The sequence below is a fragment of the Telopea speciosissima genome, chromosome 2 (assembly GCF_018873765.1).
Source record: "Telopea speciosissima isolate NSW1024214 ecotype Mountain lineage chromosome 2, Tspe_v1, whole genome shotgun sequence".
NCBI classification, from domain to species: domain Eukaryota; kingdom Viridiplantae; phylum Streptophyta; class Magnoliopsida; order Proteales; family Proteaceae; genus Telopea; species Telopea speciosissima.
Window position 1 is genome coordinate 20,665,373 of NC_057917.1, and position 15,609 is coordinate 20,680,981.

Here is a 15,609-nt window from a genome sequence, read left to right on the forward strand (position 1 = left end):
CTCATCAGGTTAGGTAATGAGATAACCCAAAGTGAAAGCGTTCAGATTATGAACTCTATTATTGGAGACTGGACAAGTTAAATCCTGTACCTCAAGGATAATAGAGTGTAATACTGACCCGATCTGGAAGATCTAAGGAGCCCTTTGTTCCTTGTGACTTAAATTAGTATTTGAGGCCTTGTTTTCCCCGGGATATGGTAATTATCGGCTCTTAATTCAATAGAGCCCAGGATTGCTGTGAACCACACTCCCTGTGATAATGTGACCCTATAAGGAAGAGGAATTGTAGAACCTGACTTGTTGTGCCATGTAGACACTGTTTCACCATTAGCCGGACCCTTGACTTAGTCCATGTGATGGGTGACTAGAGGTGTTGTTGTTTAATAGTCCTCACCCATTGAGACCTCTAGGTGCGTCAAATTTCGGGGACAAAATTTTTAATGAGGTTGGGGGAATGTTACACCCACACCCGAAATATACCCAAATACCCTGGATTAAATTAGACTTTTACCAACAGGTGATGCCACAGTGGCAATGGTCAACAGCTATGGCCCTGAACATAAGTTACCATTATAAGTGTCCCCTCGAAGTCCTGGAAGTACGGGTCAAAGCCCCATAATTTTTCTCGAAATTTGGGTCCTGACAGCAGCAACGGAGTCACGAACATACTCACTCGACTAGTTTCGCTCGTGGATCCGCTCGTGCTGTTGCTTGCCCTTTTGATTTGTTTTCCTGTGGGACCCACATCCCCGTGTCCCGCACACCATAATTAGATCCCCGGACCAGATGGGCTCCCACCCTTACCATTAATTGGCTAGTTGGGCCATAAAAGTGAGCCCACAAGACTTAACTTAAATAAATAATGAGTTTTCTATCCTAGCTTAAACCAAATAGACCTTAATGACCAATATGTCTTATAAGACTTAGGGTAGACCCAAACATGTCCTAATTAAATGGACCTAATAGGTTATGACCTGGGCCAAACAAGCCCTAAGACCTAATTAAACCCAAAAGACTAACTTGTGTTTTAGGGGTACCTAAACAAACAAGACCTAAGGCCCCTTTCGTCTTTAAAAGATAAAACATACCCTCATATTCCCTTATCTCTTCCCCTCCAAGCAAACCGTGGAGGAGAAGAGACAATGAAGAAGAAGAAGTAGAAGTAGGGTGAGGAATGAGAGGGGAAGGGAAGAAGATGGAAGGCATGCCAAGAAAGCTGGCTGCCCTACCTCTCCTCCTCTTGCTGTCTGGACAAGGCTTGCAGAAAAGAAGAAAAAGGAGAGAAAGAAAGGAAGAGAAGGAGGAAGAGGAGGTGGATCTTCAAGGCTGGCTAGGGCTGGAATTGGAGCTCCACTCATCAAGGTAAGTTCTAACCCTTGGTACATCTCTCTTTTCCATCTCTCATTCTTGATAGAAGTAGATTCTTTGAGCTTGAGCTAACCTAGGGTTCCATTTGGGACTCAAGGTGAGGCTTAATCCTTTAAGGGAGTTCAAATGGTAAAGACCAAATCCTAGTTGAGGTTTTCATGAGCTGCCTTGCAGCCATTGTTGCTGAACCCTTAGTTTAAACCATCAAACCCTACCTTTAGACCAAATGGAGCTAAACCCTTATGTGATCTTGGATCCATGAGGTAAACCTAGATTCTAGTGATCCTAGGGAGACCTAAGACCTTAGTTAGTAAGTTCGGGAACGACAATTGAACGGGAACGAAACGGACTAGACGGTAATAATACTTTTCAAAAATCCGGCGTAATAAAATGCATACGGTAATAATACGATACACGTTTAATACGTGTTTAATACGGCATAGACGGCGATAATACTTTTAAAAAAATGGCATATATTCATTATGTAACATACATTCACCACCTAATAAACAAAATAATATCATGATTTTATGAACTAAAATAAACACAATAATATTATATCCTATATGACATCTCTAAGGTTATCATTTAACATACCAAAATAACAATAAAATAGTCTCTAAACCATAAAATATCAATAAAATAGTCTATTACATCTCATCAAACATAAAAAAATGTAAGACATAATGTGTTCTAGAACCATGAAAATCCCATAAAATAGTCTCTAATAAAAACAAATCTCTCCCATCCTCACTTCATCAACTGGCCAGGGTCATTCCTCTAGACCAACAATCGCTCACATGCATAAGTATTTCTGTTGGATTTGGTGATAGACATAAATCATCACCCACGATTTTCTACACTAGCTTAAAGGAAATCGGCCAAATAATCACAGATTTCAATAGAGTTGCAGAACAGAGGTGCAATGGATTAACACCAGGTTATGGTAGGTATTAAGAATACATATCTATCTTCTAACAACAAAAGCAGTTGAACAGTTAAGGGTATGTGATAAAATTAAATAGGTTTCATTATTATAAAATCTCTTTCTTTGGTTAATTCTTCAGTTGTGCTTTTCAGGAAGAACACAGAGAAATCAGCAGAGATGGGAGATCTCTTTTACCGATTAGTGTAAGTAAACAGCAGAAAAGCTCTTAAAGATGAAAGAAAGATGAAATGTTTCACAAATCACAACTTAAATGGGTAAAAGCTGCCCAGAATTCAAGATCAATTTTTACCCAAAGGAGATTTTAAGGAAGAAGAAAGAGAAACTAAAACGATTGAGAAGAAGGAAAGAAAGAAAGAAAGGGATAGTAATGGACTAACCACAGAGGAGAATAGTGAGGTCCGTGAGGCCTTCAAAGCGTCGCCATTGCCGTTACCGTCATCGTCGCCATTGCCGTCAAGGATTTAACGATCACCGGTGGCTGTAACGAAGATGGTGAGGATGATTGGAGATTGGGGGGGGGGGGGCAGCTGCTAGGGTTCGACTTCGATCTTCAACTCTTCGGCAGTTCGCAAATCAGAATGGAGAAAGGGAAAAGTATTTCGCTTTGGGGTTTTTTTGTTTTTAAACGTTAGGGTTAAAAATAAAAAGTATTAAACCGTATGATACCCGAACTATACGAGTATAATACTCGGGCGTTTAAAAAAATCATTTTTTTGTAAAAATATGGGAAAGTACGGGGACAAAAGTATTTTTTATTCAAATGTTCGGGTACGCGTATAATATGTGTATTATACGCGTACTTACTAACTAAGCCTAAGACACCCCCTCCATAACCCTGAGTGCAAGGTAAACTCCAGGCTCCAAGTTGGAGGAAAAACCATATGAAATCTCGAAAAAGATTTTCGACGGAGGCACGAACGGATTCATTGTCGTGGTTCCATCCGTCAGTCCGTCTAGTATAATCCCAGTGACTGGACCTGAATAGATGAAGGGACGGAATGACTCTATTGCCTCCGCCCGCGGGTCCGTTTCCCCTCGGGAATGTCTCAGGGATCGAACGGATGCAGGGACGGATTAAGATGGTGCATCCGTCCGTGGATCTGCTCGCTCTCCGGTGTGTCTCAAAAATCGAATGGATGCAGGAATGGATCCAAGCAGAAGTTCCGTCCATGGATCCAGCCTTTGAGTTTTGACCTTTTGGCCTGAATGAAGTTAGGGACGGACTCACCTTGTTGCTTCCATCCATGAGTCCGCCCATGCTATCTTGGTTGAAACTTAGTTCTAACTTTGGGGGCATAATATGGGACCCTCTATACATCTTTTGATGATTGCTTTTATATTTTTAGGCTATCCAACTCGATGGATAGCTGGTGCACCGGTGAGATTCATGTCAACCACGTCGGGTGGCACCCAAGTTCGGTGAGTGGGTTTTGGGTGATTTTGTTGGGCTTGAATATACATATTAAGCAATCATTATCATGCTATTATATAAAATATAAGCATTGTGCATTACATTACTTATCTAAAATGTGAACTGTTATGAATGTGATGCGATATTATTCTCACTATTGTATCAGGCTACGATACAGGGTGCGCCGGTACCGGAGCCCCAGGATTTAAATTATGAAACTTATTATCTGTCATCCTGATTTGTATGCTCCGTGCCGTGCTAGTACCCGGGTACTAGATGGAATGGGACGTTGATGCATCCGAAATATCTCTCGGAATAATAGGACTTACATATAGTATATCTGTAGCTAGGATTCTTGTTCCCTTATGCTATGATCCTTGCCAACAGTGGTTTATGTGTTGGATAGTCTGAGCACCTGTTGCTTGTGGAGGTGGGAGAGGCCAGGTCAAGGGTAGTGATGGCTATCGGGGTTTGTCACTGGGTGGTCTGATGGCTTCTACCAGCGTAGGCTCCTGTGTGATAGCTGAGGTTTCATTAGGGCGATAAGTTAAGTGACCCTCAGTGTCTCCCAAGTTATCACAGTAGCATACACTTGACTTAGATGTGTGTTAGGTGAAAAATGAATCTAACATTAGCATGCATCATAATTGCTTGAAATTGCGTGTTTGTGTGTATGTGCATTCCCCTTTGCTCTCTCACTAGCTTGTGGAGCTAACCCCATTGTGCAACCTCTTTTAGTTGATATGCAGGTAATCTCTTGATGAGCACCGTTGGATGCGAATCAAGTGGAGCAGGTGGCTGTGACTTGGATGTCGATGTACACCCAAGATTGGTGCCCTAGTGGCGTGATTTATTTATTTATTTCTGTATTCATCCACAATCATATATAAACTTTATTTTTAATTATAAGGAGAGAAATGAATGGTTACAACCATTTAAATTGTATTATATGTTATCATTAGAGAACCGATGCTCTATAATTCATATGATTTAAATAAATTTCGCTTCCGCTAACTCTGTAATTGAAATGATTTATTCAATTGGGTACGTTCCTTGCTGTTATTATGATTTGATGACAGGGTGGACTGTGGGTCAAGACACTGTATCTGTGATCCTGGTAGGTATTGGGATGACACTTGTTGTCCCAGTCACCCCCTTTTTTGTAAAATATCTTTCTTCGGGATGGGGGCATGATACAGGGCCTAGGTTGAGATACCCTAGACCTTAGGGTGAGTTATGGCTGAAAATTTTTGGCCTCGAGTCAGGGTCGGGCCGGGCCAAGGTTGAGACCTCAGACTGAGCCCAACCGAACCCAACCTGCCCTTGTTTTAAGTTATATTATAAAATATATATATTGATAATATATATTATAAATTTTAAACACCACTTATAATTTGTTATATAATATATTATATATGATGTAATAAGTAATATAATATATTTTATGTAACATTGATAATTTTTATGCATCTCCTTTACTCTCCCCATGATCAGGGCCAATCGGGGTCAACCTGGCCCAACCCTAAGGGCGGGTTAGGGTTGGATATTTCAAGCCCAGAGTCAGGTTCAGGCAAGGCCTAGGTCTAGTTAAGTCAAGGTTTGGCTGAGGTTTTTAAAAAACCCAGCCCAACCCGACCTTGTTGCAACCCTAGTTTCAATGTAGGAAGAAGAAATACCTCCTTAAGGTCCTAGCATCACAACCATTTGTTCTGCTCATTGCTCATGGTAGATGCTCTTTATATATTTGCCACTCTATTCGTTGTAACACTTCAAATATGATGGTTTCAAACTCTCTATTTCTGAACAAATCACACTAGCTAAGGGATGAGTTTGTAGTACCAAGACTACCCCCCCGGTGTGTGTGTGTGTGTGTGCTCCCCTTATTTGCTCCATTACAGAATAAGGGGCAATTATTGAAAATGCATGCACACCTTAGCCATTATAACCTCAATGGCTATGGTGTTACAACCTCAACAACTATGGGAATTGAAAATGCTGATGTAACAAATAAACCACATCAACCTACAATCTCCCATTTGGCTCATATTGCCACATATTAAGAAAAGCCTATTGAGATGCAACCATGATGTATAACTTGATGTATGACCATATTAAATATCAAGGATCATTTCTTATAGGTTACATTATTTTTAAAATAAAAATCATTACTCATGAATCATGGCGGTACATATCTACAATTATGTACACTCCCTTTCATGTATTATAGGCATTTGTAATTTCAAACTTTATATGTTCACAACAAAAGAAAGGTAAAAACTTCATTTCTAAATCGACTGTGCATTGCAATGTCTTTTATAAAATTTTAGGCACATATTGTATTACATAGATCCATACGACCCAAATGATCTTCAAACACCTTAGGCAGAAGCCCTTTGGTGAAATGGCCAGCTACCGTACTATTAGTGCTAACAAGTTTTATGACCACTTGATGATCTCAAACATATTCCTTAACAACAAAGTATTTTATCTAGTCTATACTGACTCATTGAGCATGTGTTCTTAAAGAAATGAACTGTTGTAGTATTAATATAGAAAATGTACGTTTATCCGCCTCTCAATTAAAGGAACCACCTTAAGATCTGTGACAAACTGTCTCAACTATGATGTCTGAGATGCTGCTTCATAGCATGCGACAAGTTCTGCTTCCATAGTGGAAGAAGTAGTCTTCGATTCCTTTACACTCCGTCAAGATACTACTCCTCCAACTAGCAAAAATATGAAGCTTGAAGTAAACTTCCTTATTAGATCATCTTTAATTCTAAAATCAATCTATCTCACAATCATAGAGAAATGAGGGAACACCAAAGAGGCAAAGAGTCAACCGAACAGCGAACACATAACAATAGAGAAAAAAACGAATAAATGAATTAAAAACCCTATTGTTGTCCTCCACTAGGGTTTTTAAAATTTAAATTAACTTAATGCATCCACTAACACTATGTAAGTATTGCTATATGCCATTGGTATTATAACTTATAAATTAATATTTACTTTATTTTATAAAGTATAAATAAAACTAGTGACCTGCTCTTTACCCACATAGCCGGTAAGCTATTCATCTTCTCCTGCAAACACGATCCCGTAAATCTGAATAACCTCTCCCAATACCCTTAGCCTTCCTCTTCTTCACCAATCTAAAACCCCTTATGGAATTTCACTCCAGCCTTCCAAAGGCGAAATAGAAACCTAATATTGAAGATAGAAAGAGAGGTTGTGCCTTCCAAATGAAAAATAGAAACCTAAGCGGATCCACTCAACGCTAACAGATACCCATTGCCAAGTAGAGGAAAACCGTCGGTGCCCGCGACAATCCACTCTCTCTTCAGGCTTGGTTTAACCGGATCCTGCTCAGTGAAAGGTTAATCTCTCTCTGTCTCTCTATTGTTCGCTCGGACCATTCTGCGAATCTGAGAATTGCTCTCAACTCTCTAACAATTCTTTACCTACAAAGCTCTGCCAATTTGAGAAATCTTCTAGTTATGTAATCGAGGAAGTGTCCGAGCTTGAGATATTGCATTGTTGGAGTACCTTTGTTTCATCCATCCCCAATTTTCCAGTATTACCGAAACACTCTAGTTCCTGAGATTCTGAGAAAATTAGATTTGGAGTGTTGTTCGCTCTCTTTGTTTAATACTCATGGTTTTCCTACTTATTCATTTTTGAAAGTATAATTGAGCATATCTAGTACACAATATTTTTCATGATTTAATTTCTTATTTTTCTGTTAGTGACGCCATAGTTTTTTTTTTTCTTTTTTCAATACTTTCCATGATGAAATTCAGGTTAAAATTGTAGTTGATTTCCTGTTATTGTTTTATTTGAATATTCATAGCTTAGTTGTTGTAGTTCTTGATCTGTAGTAGCAAAAACGTGTTTAAACTCCGTTTTAAACGCATTCTCATTTTTTATCATTTTAAACACATTTTGCAAACATACGGAAAAAATGGCAAATGGCAAGCATTCCTGCTTTAAACATGTTCCCTTTTTTTAAGCGTTTTTTTAAAAATTGGACTTGTTAAACAATGACTTACTTAACTGACCATATCTCTCTCTCTCTCTCTCCCAAACTCTAATTGACTTGATTTTTTCACCGACGTAAAGATGACTTGAAGAGCTACATTTCTCATGATATCACCTTTACCTCAAAGTCAATGCACGGATCCCAAAATTGAGCTACAGATTGATGCATCTACTGAAAAGGGTTTCTAAAGCGATGACTCCCAACTCCAACTAAACATACATCACTCCATAAGTATGTTTGGCTATCTTGACAACAATGAGCAACACCATAATTGTTTCATTTGGGTTGATGAATATCAACCGGATGTTACTCATGAGGGGTTGATAAGGCTTGCAAGTGGTATTCATGAAACACAAACTTCACGTCAAGACATCAATGATCGGAAGGAGAACCATACCAGGAATTCGCGACCCAATAACTTTTCTGTATTTTTTGGGTTCATTGCAATCTGTGGTATTTCTCTTTGGTTTGTCTTTTTGACATGTATCCTTGTATATATAGCAATAAAGTTGTAATTTGGATACCTCATAAATGGAATTAACTATAATATTGGATATCTCTTAAATGGATCATGTAAATTGGACATTTTGTGTATCAATCTAACTTCATCCTTTTGACATGTCTACTTATTATTTAATTTTTTAATATTAGTTGAATATCTATTGTGATCGGATGAATTTTTTTTTTTGATTATTCGAATTTTTTCTGGATATTCTTAAACGGATAGGTATACCCCTAAACGAACATGGATGTAAATCTTCAAATATTTGTTTATGCGGTTGCTATATATACCCTATAGAGATATAAACGGATTGGATGTGATGGGATCCGGATATTCCACGTTCGAATATAGATATCCCTAAACGGATACAGATGCGAAACCAATGTAGTGATTTTTGAATATCCGTTTACATACCTGACTTATGTAACCAAGATCTGCCTCCTCCCCTGTCAGATACGATTCACTTTCAATCTATGTCTCTCAGTGGATAGTAGTCTCATAATTCTCATTTCATCATTCCTTAGAACTTGTTGAATTGTCAAAAACCCTCAAGATCATAGTTATTTAATTTTTTATTATTAGTTGGATATCTATTGTTATCAGACGAATTTTTTTCTCAGATTATTCGAATTTTTTTTTTCAGATATCCTTAATCGGATAGGGATACCCCTAAACGAACACAAAAGCGAATCTTCGAATATCTGTTTATGTCGGTTGCTATATATACCCTATAGAGATATAAATGGATTGGATGTGATCGGAATTGGATATCCACGCCCGAATATTAATATCCCTAAACGGACACGGATGCGAAACCAATGTAGTGATTTTTAAATATCTGTTTACATCCCTGACTTGTGTATCTAATACCTGTCTCCCCCGACAAATATGATTCACTCTCAATCCATGTCTCTTAATGGATTATAGCCTCATAATTCTCATTTCAACATCCCTGACTTGTGTATCTAATACCTGTCTCCCCCGACAAATATGATTCACTCTCAATCCATGTCTCTTAATGGATTGTAGCCTCATAATTCTCATTTCAACATCCCTGACTTGTGTAACCAAGACCTTCGAATATCCATTTATAATAAATAATAATTTATTATTATTAGTTGGATATCTATATGCCTTATAGAGATATAAACGGATCAGATACGAATCGGATGTGATCGGAAAACTGAGTATACCTAATTCTAATTTGAATCTAATACAGATTAAATATAAAACAGATCGAATATGGATATCCTATAGCGGATACAGATGTTCAACTAACCGTTTAAATCACATGACCTTGGTTCTTAATTAATTTCTTTTGGGTTTAGCCGAAGGACAAAAAACTCACCTTACCAACTGTTCACAACCACTTCCAAACTCTATGTTTGAGGCTGCAGAGGTGGAGTTACAGAGTACTCGCCCCAAAGTTTTTGGAGTCTGAAAACATTGACTTTTTTGGGTTCTTGCCCCAAAGCTTTTAGAGGCTGAAAAGATGGTCTTAATGAGTACTTGCCCCAAAGCTTTTAGAGGCTGAACAGGTGGAGTTGCATAGTAATCGCCCCAGTGCTTTTAGAGTTTTAGACGAAAAATGGTGGAGATCAGATGTAGAGGTAAGAGAAGGGGTTGCAGATGTGTTTTTCATTCTTAGGAAAGAAGATTACAGGAGTTTCTTTCATAGATTTCGGTTTAACGAGAGAGAGAGAGAGAGAGAGAGAGAGAGAGAGAGAGAGAGAGATGTGAAATCTAGTGAGGTAGAGGAGAGTAATTGCGCAGGAAAGTAGATTGGGGATGGTTTTTCCGCCCTTGAAATATTTGTTGATGCCTATATATAACTTAGTCTGGATTTAATGGAGGTGAAATATCTCTTCCGTGCAATAGTTGAACTTCCTTGGTGAGCAGCTATCTTTAATGGAGATGAAATATCTCAATTTCATTATTTTAACACCCACAAACAACTCCTTTAAATTCATTCCTTAGTTAGCTCTAATTTTTTATTAAACTATTTAGGTCTTAAATATGTTCTTCTGATTATTGGTTCTTAATTTCAAATTAATTTGTTGCTCACATCAATGATAAGAATTAGACGTCCATTGTGTATTCGTCGTCAAACAGGGATGGGGAGGGGGGGGACCCCATCTCTCATATTGATAACCGCATACAGGTGGTGGCACAATTATGTGCAAAATCATGTTGCTGAACAGATTCCAAACCCACCAACTGAAGGCATTATCAGGGTTGTAGATACCCTTGAGAATATCATTGTCATCTAAAATGATAGTGATATTCCTTTGATTGTTCTCTCATCTGATGATGAATCCAATAGTCAGTTTTAGTTTTGATTTTATTGGTTTGAAATGGTCTTTTTTTTTTTTTGTTCTACACTTGAAATCAACATATTTTTTTTAGGAGTTCCTAGTTCTGATTGTAGTGGTTTGAAGTGGTCCTTTTTTGGATTCTACACTAGACATCAACATATTTTTTTGGGGGTTCAACATGGGTTGAGTCAATGTATATTTTTAGGTTTCGACTTGGGTCCATGTATCAATGATAATTGAAAAATATGTTGATATTTAACGGATAATTACCTTTTGAAATGGTTGTATAGTCATGTTCACAAATTTTCATTTTTAATAATTTTCATCGATGGCAAGTAGCTGAAGAATTTTAAGATGTAACAACCGACCATAATGGGTATGCATGATGTAGTTGTGTTTCAACAATGATACCATTAACGCAGAGGCAAAGTGCTTATGGCCAACAATTACTACATTGGTGGAACTTATCATCACTAAAATATTTTTAATTTGAATACCTCATGGTTGATCAGTATTAATAACCCTCTTTGGCCATGGGTAGATGGTTGTAAAAAGAAAAAGCTTGGTTGTAAGAAGAAAGAGCAAGCAATCCCAACACCTCCTCTAGACCATCAGTCAATACTCTATGAGCAACATTATACCTCTTTTGGGATAGAGATCCTTCACTTGCTAACCGGTGGGCAATGTCATGAAGAATCCACTAGGGTTATTAGGGCTATCATTCATATGAGCCTTCACCAAGCCCAGACTCAATATAATGGGCCCCTTTGGTCCATCTCAGCATAATATAACGATGAGGAATTTGGGATCTTTCCATTATCACGTAAATCTCAAGAATATGCATGCAAAGTATCCCTTTCTGCTCAAACAACTTATAGTCACAAATAATAATTTTATCCTCTTGGTTGTCCAACACATAGTTCACATCAATCCATTGATCCCCATCCCTTGAACAAACCTTGTACCTCTTAATTGTGATTTCATCATCGCACTAATTAGCCGCAAGACCAAAACATGCATAGCACTCTACTGAGAAAATCTTGAACACCTTTTTTGTATAAACATTAATTGCTTGATGCTCGATTCTATGACCTGTCGAACAAGACGGGGTTGAGGTGATGCAAGTGACGTCTATCTTGGCTTCTTATCCTTGTCGTTTCTTAATAGCCTCTTCATATTGTGTTACAAATTCATTGATGAGAGTTGATGGTGTGAAGAAACCCTTGAAGTAGTTATTGATTGACTCTCCTCTTTGCATCATACTCATACCAGCAAAAAAGATGTCAATATAATAACAAAGCACCTAATGTTTTTTTATTCTGAACTGCTTCTTAAGCCACTTATGATCCTCCAAAATTATATCTCTGTATCATATTATCCCACATCTCCTCGAACTCAAGGGGTGTCTTAGAAATCATTAATACAATTTTTATACATTGCCTTCAAGTTCGGATATCTTTTGTATAATGGCCTTATGTGATTGATCTTCCGATTTCCTTACTAACCGTATAACCTCTTTGCTGAAGAGGTAAGCAGTAATACAAATCTCCTTGGACAAACCATCGAAGATTATCAAGGAGGCTATTTCTCCAAATGTCATCCGTAAAGTCGATGGACAGTCAATGGAGAGACTTGCTTGATTGCTTTCATTATTCCCGGATCTTCATCTGTCAAGATTGCCTTCAGGTGGATATTGTGCATAGTTTGAAACCATGTTTTCAATAGCCATATAAAAGGATCTTTCGTTTCATCGACTATTAAGCCACAACCAAACAATGTACACTACATATGATGATTAACACCTGTGACAGGAGCAAATGAGAACTTGTATTTATTTTTTTTGTAAGTTGTGTCAAATATTTTCTTATATTGTTCCCGTACACGACTATAACCTAAAAAATCCCTATTAACTGTTGCTCCTCTTGAACACGGACTGCATAAAAGAATCCTACATTTGAGGCCCTCTTGTTGTCCAAGTAGATGATTGCTTGCTGACAATCAACCCCTACACAATTCCTTCTCTCAGACCTCAACAGATTCCTACATAAATCATCACTTACACCAGCATACTACTCTCCGCCAACAAATTCTTTTAGAACTGTCACTATTTGGGATTGTCTTAACTCGCACTTATGGAACCGTTGCATAAGTTCAGTTGTACCTCCATCATTTTTCTTGTGTGATTTAAGTTTAAATAACTCATTTTTATCCACTAATGGACGGTTGTGCTCCTTTTCAAACATATCCACCGTCCACATCCTATTATTGTACTTAATCCTCAATAAAGCCTTACAATTAGTTTTCTTTATTGCACGAGCTTATAATCCACCACCTCCTTTTGCCATTTGAAGATTTTTCACTTTGAGTTGAACATACATAGTATTTTGCTATGATATGATTATCAATTATTGAGTGCAACATCCTATATTTTCAGAATAAAAAACCAATCTTCTTTGCATATTTGTTATAATTGTTAGATGCTTCATCATCAGTCTGAAATTGCATACCAACAAAAGGTTCCAAATCATGAATGAAACTTCTCACTTGTGAACAGTTTTCATCCCCATCCAAACTTAAATTCAAGTCTTCTTCCTCATTAAGCTCATCAACTAAATCATTCTCATAAGATGGGTTGTAAGAGTCATTCTCATCACTTTGGGAAGAATTTACCATTATGACTATCATCTTCTTAAATCGATGTCCTATCACTATCCATCCCATCATTAAATACCTCACTAGAACTAGTTTCATTTCGATTCTTTTTATTGTTTTCACCCTCAATAAAGCATTATATAAACCATCTAACCGATTAATGTCCATTTCAACATGACAAAGTACCTATCTTGCCATATGCAGGTTACCATTTGTAAAAACATGAAGAGAAGAACATATTTCAGACACAAAAATGTTGAACTACTAAAATGCACAATAGAAACTCTCTATTGTCCAACATAGTTTAAACTAATATATCTTAATTAACAGTAGATCAAGAACTATAGGGTCAACTATAGATCAAAAACTACAACAACTAAATTATGAATATTCAAATAAAACAATATCAGGAAATCAACTACATTTTTAACCTGAATTTCATCATAGAAAGTATTGAAAAAAGAGAAAAAAAATATGGCCTCATTAACATAAAAATAAGAATTTAAATCATGAAAAGTATTGCGTACCAAATATGCTCAATGATAATTTCAGAAGTGAATCAATAGGAAAAACATGAGTATCAAACAAAATGAACGAAAAATACTCCAAATTTTATTTTCTAAAAAACTCAGGAACTTGAGTGTTTTAATAATACTGGGAAATTGGGGATGGAAGAAACAAAGGTACTCCAATAAGGCAATATCTAAAGCTCGAGCACTTCCTCAATTACAGGACTAGAAGATAAGAGATTCCATGTCACAGAGCTAATCGTTAGAGAGTTGGGTGCATTTCTCAGATTAGCAAAATGGTTCGACCGAACAATAGATAGAGAGAGAGATTGACCTTTCATTGAGTAGGATCCGCTTAAATCAAGCCTGGAGAGAGATCGACTAGATTGCACCGGTGCCAATGGTATTCCTTTGCTTTGCAATGGGTATTTGCTACCTCTCTTTGTATCTTTAATATTAAGTTTCTATTTCACCTTTGGAAGGCTGGAGTGAAATGCCATAAGGGTTTTCAGATCAGTGAAGAAGAGGAAGGCTAAGGGTATTGGTAAAGGCTGTTCAGATTTGGGGGATCGTGTTTGTAGGAGAAGATGAATAGTTTACTGGCTATAGGTAAAGAGCAGGTAATAATTTTGTTTGTGCTTTAAAAAATTGAACATTTCAGATTACATATAAGAAGATCAATGACTCAGATTGATGAAGCACTGCTATCACTATTTTATAATGGTAGCGCTCAAGCGTTGCTACCACTCACCCATACCCAACCGTTACAATCTCAACAACTATGACGTTACAACTTTACACTACGAGGTTTGAAACACTGATGTGGAAAATAGGCCACATACACTTACATTCAAATGTTAAAATAGTATTTAACTCAAAAGAAGTCAAGGGGTCTATGTCTTCAGAGTGTCAGTGAATATGAACCAATCTTTGTTGGTGAAAAAAGCTTAATTGGGAGCTTCTCCATCTGAGTACCTCGCTTTGGGGAATCCTTATGAAATCCAAATATTTCCTATCAAATGTCTTTCTTCGTGCTAATTGTCCTACAAATGCATCTTGGGGTTGGAAATCCGTGGTCAAATCTATGAAGCTCCATCTAAAAGGTTTATTTACTAAGGTCAATCATGATAGGAACCTCAATCCATGGATCGATCCTTAGATCTCTGGCTTTTCATCATCTTTAACTCCATTCACTCTACTTCCCAATGCTTTAACTTTAGTGGTAGATCTGATTGACATCTCCTCTAGAATTGGAAGAATGACTTCATTCATTATTGGTGGCCAGTAGTTCAATCCCTCTTAATTGCTACCAATGAAGAAGATGATGCTTATATTTGGGCCCCAACCTCCAAATGGTCCTTTGTTGTATCTTTAGTAAACCATTTGATCTTAGAGGAGGAATCCTCTCAAATCAATCCAATTTGGCATCTAAGGATTGCTCATTGAGTCCTTGGAAACTTCTATTAGACAAAGTAACCCATACGGGCCTACTCAACAAGTGGGGATTCCAACTTGACAATCAATGTCTTCTTTGCACCGAGTCTTCTATTAATACTAATCATCTGTTCCTTAATTTCTCTTATACAAGAACAATTTGGGCTGCATCATTTTCACTTCCACTTTGAAACAATGCCACAATCATTCAAGATTGGGTTGCCCATATCATAGCCTTGAGGCTCGGAAAACAGTAGAAGGATTGGGTGCGTGCTGTTATGGCGAGTGTGCTTTGGTATCTTTGGTTCTCATATAACCATGCTTGCTTTCGTAATGGTTGGCGGCCTCTACATGAGGTCGTAAACAAAAGCAAGTGATTTGCAATGGACTATTGTTCTTCGAATATTAAGAAGGATTTGGTATACAA